We start from the raw sequence: 12,233 nt of genomic DNA, 5'->3' as shown, positions 1-12,233 counted from the left end.
CAACAGTGAACAACAACGAAAACGATAACAGTGGTTTACCACAGAGGAGTCCCAGATCTCTGGGTGCTCGGGTGGAAGAGCGCCCATCGTTACTACCGGGGATGGTACTCGAGGCACGAGTGAGGTCGCTGAAGGTAAGCATGCAGGTGCAGCAGGCGGTTAAGAAGGCAAATGGTATGTTGGCCTTCGTAGCAAGAGGGTTCGAGTACAGGGACAAGGATGTCTTGCTGCAGTTGTACAGGGCTATAGTGAGACCACACCTTGAGTATTGTGTGCAGTTTTGGTCGCCATATCTGAGGAAGGATGTTCATGCCATAGAAGGAGTTCAGCGAAGATTCACCAGACTGATACCTGGGATGGCAGGAATGACGTATGAGGAGAGATTGGGTCGATTGGGCTTGTACTTGCTGGAGTTTAGAAGAATGAGAGGGGATCTCATTGAAACTTATAAAATTCTAACAGGACATGGACAGACTAGATGCAGGAAGGATGATCCCGATGGCGGGGGAGTCCAGAACCAGGGGTCACAGCCTAAGGATAAGGGTAAGCCATTTAGGACAGAGATGAGGAGGAATTTCTTCACCCAGAGAGTGGTGAACCTGTGGAATTCTCTACCACAGAAGGCAGTAGAGGCCAATTCATTAAATATATTCAAGAAGGAGTTAAGGCTAAAGGGATCAAGGGATATGGGGAGAAAGCAGGGACAGGGCACTGAATTTGGATGATCAGCCATGATCTCATTAAATGGCGGAGCAGGCTCGAGGGGCCGAATGGCCTACTCCTGCTCCTATCTTCTCTTGTAAAAACAGTGGGGAGATTCCTTCTGGTCTGTGTGTGTGTGTTAGTGACACTGTAAACACAGCGGGGAGATTCCCTCTGGTCTGTGTGTGTGTGGTAGTGACACTGTAAACACAGCGGGGAGATTCCCTCTGGTCTGTCTGTGTGTGGTAGTGACACTGTAAACACAGCGGGGAGATTCCCTCTGGTCTGTGTGTGTGTGTTAGTGACACTGTAAACACAGCGTGGAGATTCCCTCTGGTCTGTGTGTGTGTGTTAGTGACACTGTAAACACAGCGGGGAGATTCCCTCTGGTCTGTGCGTGTGTGTTAGTGACACTGTAAACACAGCGGGGAGATTCCCTCTGGTCCATGTGTGTGTGTTAGTGACACTGTAAACACAGCGTGGAGATTCCCTCTGGTCCATGTGTGTGTGTTAGTGACACTGTAAACACAGCGGGGAGATTCCCTCTGGTCTGTGTGTGTGTGTGTTAGTGACACTGTAAACACAGCGGGGAGATTCCCTCTGGTCCATGTGTGTGTGTTAGTGACACTGTAAACACAGCGGGGAGATTCCCTCTGGTCTCTGTGTGTGTGTGTTAGTGACACTGTAAACACAGTGTGAAGATTCCCTCTGGTCTGTGTGTGTGTGTTATTGACACTGTAAACACAGCGGGGAGATTCCCTCTGGTCTGTGTGTGTGTTAGTGACACTGTAAACACAGCGGGGAGATTCCCTCTGGTCTGCGTGTGTGTTAGTGACACTGTAAACACAGCGGGGAGATTCCCTCTGGTCTGTGTGAGTGTGTGTTAGTGACACTGTAAACACAGCGGGGAGATTCCCTCTGGTCCGTGACTGTGTGTTACTGACATTGTTTTACCGGCAGGGGAAGAAGCAGCCCCACCGGTCGTAGCCTCTGAAGGGAATGAGCCCACAACAGAGGTAACAGCCCCACCAGGCACTGAACCCGAGTATGTGAAGCCTGTGGGGGAAGTCGCAGCCCCAACGGACATAGGTTCCGACTATGGGGAACCAACAGGGGAGATAGTAGTCCCACTAGCTTTAGGGTTAGGCGCGGTTCACTGCATAGAGGGAAGGGCCATCCCGCCGATGGCATGGGACTCGGAAAATCCCCCGAGTACCGACCCCGTGAGACGGAGTAGCCGAGTCTCACGGCCTGGGACGCCATGGTCCCTGGTACAATTGCTGCCCAGATACCGCAGAAGGCACAGGACATCCAGGATGTAACCTGGCCACCCGGAGATGGGTGGCGCTGTATATAGCTTTGGTTTAAGTTAGTTTCTAAGTAAAAGGGGTTTTGAGTTTTAAGTTAGTAGTTTGGTTTGGATTTTAGAGCTTTCAAATTTAAATTTGAATAAGATTACCTTGTAGCCAAGCCAGAGAAAGTTTTCTCAAAGACAAGGCTGTCGGTTTATGGCCCCTCCAGGAAAAACCAGAAGATAATTGGAGGGATCCTGTTCCTACTCGCCCTACTGGGGGCAAGCACTGGCAAAAGAGGTGATGTCGAGGAGTCCCAGATCTTTGGGTGCTCGGGTGGAAGAGCGCCCATCGTTACTACGGGGGATGGTACTCGAGGCACGAGTGAGGTCGCTGAAGGTAAGCAAGCAGGTGCAGCAGGCGGTTAAGAAGGCAAATGGTATGTTGGCCTTCGTAGCAAGAGGGTTCGAGTACAGGAACAAGGATGTCTTGCTGCAGTTGGACAGGGCTTTAGTGAGACCACACCTTGAGTATTGTGTGCAGTTTTGGTCGCCTTATCTGAGGAAGGATGTTCTTGCCATGGAAGGAGTTCAGCGAAGATTCACCAGACTGATACCTGGGATGGCAGGAATGACGTATGAGGAGAGATTGGGTCGATTGGGCTTGTACTCGCTGGAGTTTAGAAGAATGAGAGGGGATCTCATTGAAACTTATAAAATTCTAACAGGACATGGACAGAATAGATGCAGGAAGGATGGTCCCGATGGCGGGGGAGTCCAGAACCAGGGGTCACAGTCTAAGGATAAGGGTAAGCCATTTAGGACAGAGATGAGGAGGAATTTCTTCACCCAGAGAGTGGTGAACCTGTGGAATTCTCTACCACAGAAGGCAGTAGAGGCCAATTCATTAAATATATTCAAGAAGGAGTTAAGGCTAAAGGGATCAAGGGATATGGGGAGAAAGCAGGGACAGGGCACTGAATTTGGATGATCAGCCATGATCTCATTAAATGGCGGAGCAGGCTCGAGGGGCCGAATGGCCTACTCCTGCTCCTATCTTCTCTTGTAAAAACAGTGGGGAGATTCCCTCTGGTCTGTGTGTGTGTGTTAGTGACACTGTAAACACAGCGGGGAGATTCCCTCTGGTCTGTGTGTGTGTGTTAGTGACACTGTAAACACAGCGGGGAGATTCCCTCTGGTCTGTATGTGTGTGTTAGTGACACTGTAAACACACCGGGGAGATTCCCTCTGGTCTGTGAGCGTGTGTTAGTGACACTGTAAACACAGCGGGGAGATTCCCTCTGGTCTGTGTGTGTGTGTTAGTGACACTGTAAACACAGCGGGGAGATTCCCTCTGGTCTGTGTGTGTGTGTTAGTGACACTGTAAACACAGCGGGGAGATTCCCTCTGGTCTCTGTGTGTGTGTTAGTGACACTGTAAACACAGCGGGGAGATTCCCTCTGGTCTGTGTGTGTGTGAGTTAGTGACACTGTAAACACAGCGGCGAGATTCCCTCTGGTCCGTGACTGTGTGTTACTGACATTGTTTTACCGGCAGGGGAAGAAGCAGCCCCACCGGTCGTAGCCTCTGAAGGGAATGAGCCCACAACAGAGGTAACAGCCCCACCAGGCACTGAACCCGATTATGGGAAGCCTGTGGGGTAAGTAGCAGCCCCAACGGACATAGGTTCCGACTATGGGGAACCAACAGGGGAGATAGTAGTCCCACTAGCTTTAGGGTTAGGTGCGGTTCACTGCATAGAGGGAAGGGCCATCCCGCCTATGGTATGGGACTCGGAAAAACCCCCGAGTACCGACCCCGTGAGAAGGAGTAGCCGAGTCTCACGGCCTGGGACGCCATGGTCCCTGGTACAATTGCTGCCTGTAAAGTCTGTGGGTTGTATAGCGAAGTAATACACAGACTACAAGAGTAACTTAAACAGGACTTTACTATTCGAAGGTCAGGGCGAATCTGCCCAATAAATTCTGCCACAGCGCTTATATACCGGTGTGGTCACCGTCGGTATTACAGTATACAGCAGCCAGGATAAAGTAGTGCCACACCTAAAATAGTTCTCTTAAAGGTGGACGGTTACATAAAATAGTTCTCTTAAAGGTAGAACGGTTACATACACTACAATCCTCCTTTTTTAGCTTACAACATACTTGTTCTCCATTAAACATACATGTATTGAACTTCATGTAAAACAATTCACAGATATAGTCTCTGTGGAAAACAGTTCACAATTTCAGTCTCTGTGGAAAACAGTTCACAGATTTAGTCTCTGTGGAGGCGTCTCCTGTGCTTCTTAACTCAGTCCGGACAACGCCTCCGTGGTGTAGCAGTTCCCCGTGGTGTAGTCGGTTCACGTTGCTGGAGTGACTCATCCAATAGTCCTTCCCTAAACTTAACAGCTTGAACTTCCGTCACTCCTGAACCAGCATTGCTGACTTTTAAAAACCACTGGATTCCTTGGGAAGTTTTTCTACTTCCAACTGATTTGGCTCCATTCGGAGGGAGCACGTGCGTGGTCTGGTAGAGGTGATAATGGTTCAGATGGTCATTATTTTCTGCTTCGTCTTTTCCTTTTCTGCTTCTTGGAGACTCTCTGGGCTCCACTGTCAGCTGCCAGCTGCCTGCACAGTTCCTCCCGTAGTAGCGCCACCATCTCCCGATGTTCCTTAGACTTTTTGTGATCCATCAAGGTTTCTGCACTTTGGGAGTTTTCATCACAAGCTGGGCAGAACAGGTCCTCGTAATATTCGGTGTCGCTCAACAGGTCATGGTCATATTCGGTGTCGTCCTGAGCTAAGCCAGCGGGAGGGTCTTCTATTTCCTCCCTACCCAGCTGGATGTTAGCCAACTTTTGTTCCAAATCCTGACATCTTTCCTGAAGAGACTTCTTCATGTGTTCAGCTTCACCCCGCTTTTCCTGGGCTTCCTGCAAGTCTTTTACTAATGACATCATTTGTGATTTCAATACTTCAACTTCATTCGGAGATTGATTGATCGGACTATTCAATCCCTCTACTGAAGTAGCTGTTTCAGTATTCTGTTGTTCTGCATTGCCGTGCGTCAGCGTACTTTTGGCATCCAAGGGCTGTTCTGCTGCAGACTTCTCAGTCTGGGTTGCCACCTCAGCTCTTCTAATGACTTTTGAGAGCTCCCTTCCCTTTGAAGATTGAGGCTCGTATTTAAGTTTTTCCCATTTTAGAGTTTTATCCCTCAGCATATGAATGAGTTGGCTGACTGTTAACTCTTCTGCCATCATCCCTTTTCCATTAGCTGCAGGGCTGTTTAGAACCTTGTCCTGGGGCTCCTTTGCTGCTTCTACTTCGCCATCATCCGCAGCCCCCATCATTCGAATTTCCACTAATGAATCGTCCGGTGATGCTGCACCCAACTTCAGTAGGAGCTCGGAAGTCATGTCGACCAACTCAGCTTTTTCTGCCTGCAACCTGCTAACCAGCGCCTTTAGTTGCTGAACATCTTGCTCCACCAGATTAGAGCACGCACCTTCAGAGACCGAATCAGCTTTGATTCGTTTGGCCTCCTCGCGCAGACGGTTTGTGTGCTCCTGCTCCATTTTCTCCCTCAGCTGCTTCTGTTGTCTTCCCAGATTCTCCCACTCTGTGTCCAAGAACTTTTTCATTGCTGTTGTCTCTTGCTCAAGACGGCGACTCAATTGTTCTAATTGCTGTTGCAATTTGAAATAAAGTTGAGTTTGAGCTCGGTGTTCCTCAGTAATGTATATGTCTGTAAACTGGACAGACTCAGAATTCTCTGTCAAACTATGTTGTTGTTGTTCAGTGGAATTCTGTTCTGAAACTTTGTTCTCCTCTGGCGCATAAGCCTTTATGCACGCCTTCGTTTTTCCAACCTCAGTCAGCAAGTCCATTTTAGCCTTGTCTTTCATACTTGGGCTGGTCTTATCGTCATCCGTTTCAGAGTCTGAGCTGATTGTCTGCACCGAGTCCTCACTCATTATTGCTTTTAGGTAGTGCCATTCCATGTCTATTTTCTTGATCCACTCCCGTCCTAGAAGTGGTGGTCCTCCCTCAGGTAGTACGTATAAGTCCATTCCGGGGTGTTCTTTGCCCCTGTCTCTCACCTTGACTCTTATCTTTCCCATGGGGTATACTTTATGCCCCATGTATGTCTGCAATACGAACTTGGTATCTCTCAAGGGTATATGTGAGAATAGCCGGTTGTAATCCCTTTGATTTATGACTGATAGGGCTGATCCAGTGTCCAACTCCATTTTTACTTGGACTCCGGCTATTTTTAGCATGACCCAGATAGTTTGTAGGTCAGCTTCCTTACTCACATTGTGAATTCTCAGACTACCCAGTTCCTGGCCGTTTGGGTCTGAATCCGAATTCTGTTCGTCTGAACTCTTCTCAGCCACCTTGTGTACTTTGTTGTACTTTTCCGGTGATGGCTTTTTTTGGTTGTTGGCCTTCTTTCCTGACCGGCATACTTTAGCTATGTGCCCCAGTTTGCCACATTTTTGACATTCCTGGTTTTTAAACAAGCATTGGTTCTGGTCATGTGTTGTCTTCCCACAACGATAACATTTCGTTGTACCCGAAGTAATTTGATCCACACTGAGTACCGCTGCCTTTAGCTGCATTTCCGCAGTTCCTTTCGCTGCGGCTTCGTGTGATGCTGCAATAAGGACAGCCCTATCAAGTGTAAGGTCGTTCTCTTCGAGCAGTCGCTTTTGCGTTCCTTCCTTCGACAACCCGCACACGAACTTGTCTCGCAATGCCTCTGTCAGATTTCCTCCAAACTGGCAGTATTTCGCTAATCTACGCAGTTCGACCAAGTATTTCGCGTTGCTTTCCTCTTTCCGTTGCGTTCTCGCATAAAATTTGAATCGTTCCGCCAACATCAGCGGTGTGGGGTTCAAGTGATCCTTCAGAACAGCAACAATATTAGCGAAGGTCTGATCCGCCGGTTTAGCTGGTGATAGAAGATGCTTCAATAACCCGTATGTCTTTGCGCCCATCGAGTTTAGCAAGGTTATAGCTTTATCATCATCTTCTATTTTATTGGCCTCACAATATCTCTCGATACGTTCTACGTATGTGGCCCAATCTTCCACCTCGGCATCGAAGTTGTTGATGTTACCATGCCTAGGCATCTTCACTATCTCTCACTATCTTTCTGCGAAACAACAGGATTTCTCTTTAACTTTTTAACTTTTTCTTTTTTTCCAAAATGGCGGGTTCCCGCGCTTGTCTTCTTCCCCGCCTACTGGCAAAATGGCGGTTTCCCGCGCTTGTCTTCTTCCCCCCTACTGGCAAAATGGCGGTTTCCCGCTCCTGACTTCTTCCTCTGGTGGGAGGGGTAAGCTTTGCCCTCGGGCGACGACCGCTGGTTTACGGGGTTTGTAGCCTGTGCGCCGGCTTCAGTTTATTCTGAAGCGCGCGCTAGAAAAGCCGATCGCGTTCCTTGTCCCCCCCCCCCTTCTTTTCGGCAGGGGCAACCGGCGCTGGGGACAACCAGTTGGCGTCGGACAGATCCAGCTCCTGGTCCTTCACGGCAGCTGCTGCAAGCCGCTGGCCAGAACCTCGCTCGGTCTCTCTCTCGGGCTCTGTCTCTCCCGCTCGCGCGGCTCTCGCTCGCTCTCTCTCGGGCTCTGTCTCTCCCGCTCGCGCGGCTCTCCCTCAGCGGCTTTAAACGCCTCTCCCAGACCTCCCACAGTCCGGTCGTTTCCTCCCCGGCTGCGGCTGATTCTTTGCGGGTTATTTAGTTATTTATTTATTTATTGCCTCCGCGCCTTATGATCCCGGTCGCAGCGCCTCGCGGCCTCGGTAGGTACCCGGCCTTTTTCACCCCAATCGCGCCTCCCAGCTTCTCGCAGTCCGGTGCTTTCCTCCCCGGCTGTGGCTGAGTTCCCCGTGGCGTTTTTGTGTTTATATCTTCCCGCGCCTTACGATCCCGGTTGCAGCGCCTCGTGGTCGCGGTATTTGTCCGGCCTTTTTCGCCGTCGCAGTCTAGTCGTCTCACGACGCTCCCCAGCCCGCTTGTACCGCGGCTTCTGCTCCACGCTGCCCCAGTCTCAGCGCCTCTGGGCCCGACTTCTGTCCGGCTCCTTCCCCCCTCGGCCGTGGTCGAGTGCACCGCCCTTATCCTCCGTTTATTTGTTTCTATTTTCCCTTTACTCACAGTCACCGTGGCCGACTTGCTTCTCGTGTTGATCGGCTCACTCACCACCGTGGCAGAAGGGACAATCCGTGCCTGTTGCTGATGGAAGACTTCGTGTTTGAAATCTTCCTCCTTTCTTGGTCTGCAGACTCGAGTTTTCTCTCAGCAAAACGACGAGGGCGGGTGCCTCTTCTCGACGCTCGTTCACTTCTTCAGAAGTATTGTTGCCGTAGGGTAAGATCGAACTCGTCGCCACTGTAAAGTCTGTGGGTTGTATAGCGAAGTAATACACAGACTACAAGAGTAACTTAAACAGGACTTTACTATTCGAAGGTCAGGGCGAATCTGCCCAATAAATTCTGCCACAGCACTTATATACCGGTGTGGTCACCGTCGGTATTACAGTATACAGCAGCCAGGATAAAGTAGTGCCACACCTAAAATAGTTCTCTTAAAGGTGGACGGTTACATAAAATAGTTCTCTTAAAGGTAGAACGGTTACATACACTACACTGCCCAGGTACGGCAGAAGGCACAGGACATCCAGGATGTAACCTGGCCACCCGGAGATGGGTGGCGCTGTATATAGCTTTGGTTTAAGTTAGTATCTAAGTAAAAGGGGTTTTGAGTTTTAAGTTAGTAGTTTGGTTTGGATTTTAGAGCTTTCAAATTTAAATTTGAATAAGATTACCTTGTAGCCAAGCCAGAGAAAGTTTTCTCAAAGACAAGGCTGTCGGTTTATGGCCCCTCCAGGAAAAACCAGAAGATAATTGGAGGGATCCTGTTCCTACTCGCCCTACTGGGGGCAAGCACTGGCAAAAGAGGTGATGTCGAGGAGTCCCAGATCTTTGGGTGCTCGGGTGGAAGAGCGCCCATCGTTACTACGGGGGATGGTACTCGAGGCACGAGTGAGGTCGCTGAAGGTAAGCAAGCAGGTGCAGCAGGCGGTTAAGAAGGCAAATGGTATGTTGGCCTTCGTAGCAAGAGGGTTCAAGTACAGGAACAAGGAAGTCTTGCTGCAGTTGTACAGGGCTTTAGTGAGACCACACCTTGAGTATTGTGTGCAGTTTTGGTCGCCTTATCTGAGGAAGGATGTTCTTGCCATGGAAGGAGTTCAGCGAAGATTCACCAGACTGATACCTGGGATGGCAGGAATGACGTATGAGGAGAGATTGGGTCGATTGCGCTTGTACTCGCTGGAGTTTAGAAGAATGAGAGGGAATCTCATTGAAACTTATAAAATTCTAACAGGACATGGACAGACTAGATGCAGGAAGGATGGTCCCGATGGCGGGGGAGTCCAGAACCAAGGGTCACAGTCTAAGGATGAGGGTAAGCCATTTAGGACAGAGATGAGGAGGAATTTCTTCACCCAGAGAGTGGTGAACCTGTGGAATTCTCTACCACAGAAGGCAGTAGAGGCCAATTCATTAAATATATTCAAGAAGGAGTTAAGGCAAAAGGGATCAAGGGATATGGGGAGAAAGCAGGGACAGGGTACTGAATTTGGATGATCAGCCATGATCTCATTAAATGGCGGAGCAGGCTCGAGGGGCCGAATGGCCTACTCCTGCTCCTATCTTCTCTTGTAAAAACAGTGGGGAGATTCCCTCTGGTCTGTGTGTGTGTGTTAGTGAGACTGTAAGCACAGCGGGGAGATTCCCTCTGGTCTGTGTGTGTGTGTTAGTGACACTGTAAACACAGCGGGGAGATTCCCTCTGGTCCATGTGTGTGTGTTAGTGACACTGTAAACACAGCGGGGGGATTCCCTCTGGTCTGTGTGTGTGTGTTAGTGACACTGTAAACACAGCGGAGAGATTCCCTCTGGTCTGTGTGTGTGTGTTAGTGACACTGTAAAGACAGCGGGGAGATTCCCTCTGGTCTGTGTGTGTGTTAGTGACACTGTAAACACAGCGGAGAGATTCCCTCTGGTCTGTGTGTGTGTGTTAGTGACACTGTAAACACAGCGGGGAGATTCCCTCTGGTCTGTGTGTGTATGTTAGTAACGCTGTAAACACAGCGGGGAGATTCCCTCTGGTCTGTGTGCCTGTGTTAGTGACACTGTAAACACAGCGGGGAGATTCCCTCTGGTCTGTGTGTGTGTGTTAGTGAGACTGTAAACACAGCGGGGAGATTCCCTCTGGTCTGTGTGTGTGTGTTAGTGACACTGTGAACACAGTGGGGAGTTTCCCTCTGGTCTGTGTGTGTGTGTTAGTGACACTGTAAACACAGCTGGGAGATTCCCCCTGGTCTGTGTGTGTGTGTTGGTGACACTGTAAACACAGCGGGGAGATTCCCTCTGGTCTGTGTGTGTGTGTTAGTGACACTGTAAACACAGCGGGGAGATTCCCTCTGGTCTGTGTTTGTGTGTTAGTGACACTGTAAACACAGCGGGGAGATTCCCTCTCGTCTGTGTGTGTGTGTTAGTGACACTGTAAAAACAGCGGGGAGATTCCCTCTGGTCTGTGTGAGTGTGTTAGTGACACTGTAAACACAGTGGGGAGATTCCCTCTGGCCTGTGTGTGTGTTAGTGACACTGTAAACACAGCGGGGAGATTCCCTCTGGTCTGTGTGTGTGTGGTAGTGACACTGTAAACACAGCGGGGAGATTCCCTCTGGTCTGTGTGTGTGTGTTAGTGACACTTTAAACACAGCGTGGAGATTCCCTCTGGTCTGTGTGTGTGTGTTAGTGACACTGTAAACACAGCGTGGAGATTCCCTCAGGTCTGTGTGTGTGTGTTAGTGACACTGTAAACACAGCGGGGAGATTCCCTCTGGTCTGTGTGTGTGTTAGTGACACTGTAAACACAGCGGGGAGATTCCCTCTGGTCTGTGTGTGTGTGTTAGTGACACTGTAAACACAGCGGGGAGATTCCCTCTGGTCTGTGTGTGTGTGTTAGTGACACTGTAAACACAGCAGGGAGATTCCCTCTGGTCTGTGTGTGTGTTAGTGACACTGTGAACACAGCGGGGAGACTCCCTCTGGTCTTTGTGTGTGTGTTAGTGACACTGCAAACACAGCGGGGAGATTCCCTCTGGTATGTGTGTGTGTGTTCGTGACACTGTAAACACAGCGGGGAGATTCCCTGTGGTCTGTGTGTGTGTTCATGACACTGTAAACACAGCGGGGAGATTCCCTCTGGTCTGTGTGTGTGTGTTAGTGACACTGTAAACACAGCGGGGAGATTCCCTCTGGTCTGTGTGCGTGTGTTAGTGACACTGTAAACACAGCGGGGAGATTCCCTCTGGTCTGTGTGTGTGTTAGTGACAGTGTAAACACAGCGGGGAGATTCCCTGTGGTCTGTGTGTGTGTGTTAGTGACACTGTAAACACAGCGTGGAGATTCCCTCTGGTCTGTGTGTGTGTGTTAGTGACACTGTAAACACAGCGGGGAGATTCCCTGTGGTCTGTGTGTGTGTGTTAGTGACACTGTAAACACAGCGGGGAGATTCCCTCTGGTCTGTGTGTGTGTGTTAGTGACACTGTAAACACAGCATGGAGATTCCCTCTGGTCTGTGTGTGTGTGTTAGTGACACTGTAAATACAGCGTGGAGGTTCCCTCTGGTCTGTGTGTGTGTTAGTGACAGTGTAAACACAGCGGGGAGATTCCCTGTGGTCTGTGTGTGTGTGTTAGTGACACTGTAAACACAGCGGGGAGATTCCCTCTGGTCTGTGTGTGTTTGTTAGTGACACTGTAAACACAGCGGGGAGATTCCCTCTGGTCTGTGTGTGTGTTAGTGACACTGTAAACACAGCAGGGAGATTCCCTCTGGTCTGGGTGTGTGTGTTAGTGAAACTCTAAACACAGCGGGGAGATTCCCTCTGGTCTGTGTGTGTGTTAGTGACACTGTGAACACAGCGGGGAGATTCCCTCTGCTCTGTGTGTGTGTGGTAGTGACACTGTAAACACAGCGGGGAGATTCCCTCTGGTCTGTGTGTGTGTGGTAGTGACACTAAACACAGCGGGGAGATTCCCTCTGGTCTGTGTGTGTGTGTTAGTGACACTGCAAACACAGCGAGGAGATTCCCTCTGGTCTGTGTGTGTGTGTTAGTGACACTGTAAACACAGCGGGGAGATTCCCTCTGG

Source organism: Somniosus microcephalus, chromosome 3 (assembly GCF_052327205.1).
Source record: "Somniosus microcephalus isolate GS21.2 chromosome 3, FLI_Smic_1.0, whole genome shotgun sequence".
Taxonomy (NCBI): domain Eukaryota; kingdom Metazoa; phylum Chordata; class Chondrichthyes; order Squaliformes; family Somniosidae; genus Somniosus; species Somniosus microcephalus.
Note: the sequence above shows the minus strand (reverse complement) of the source record.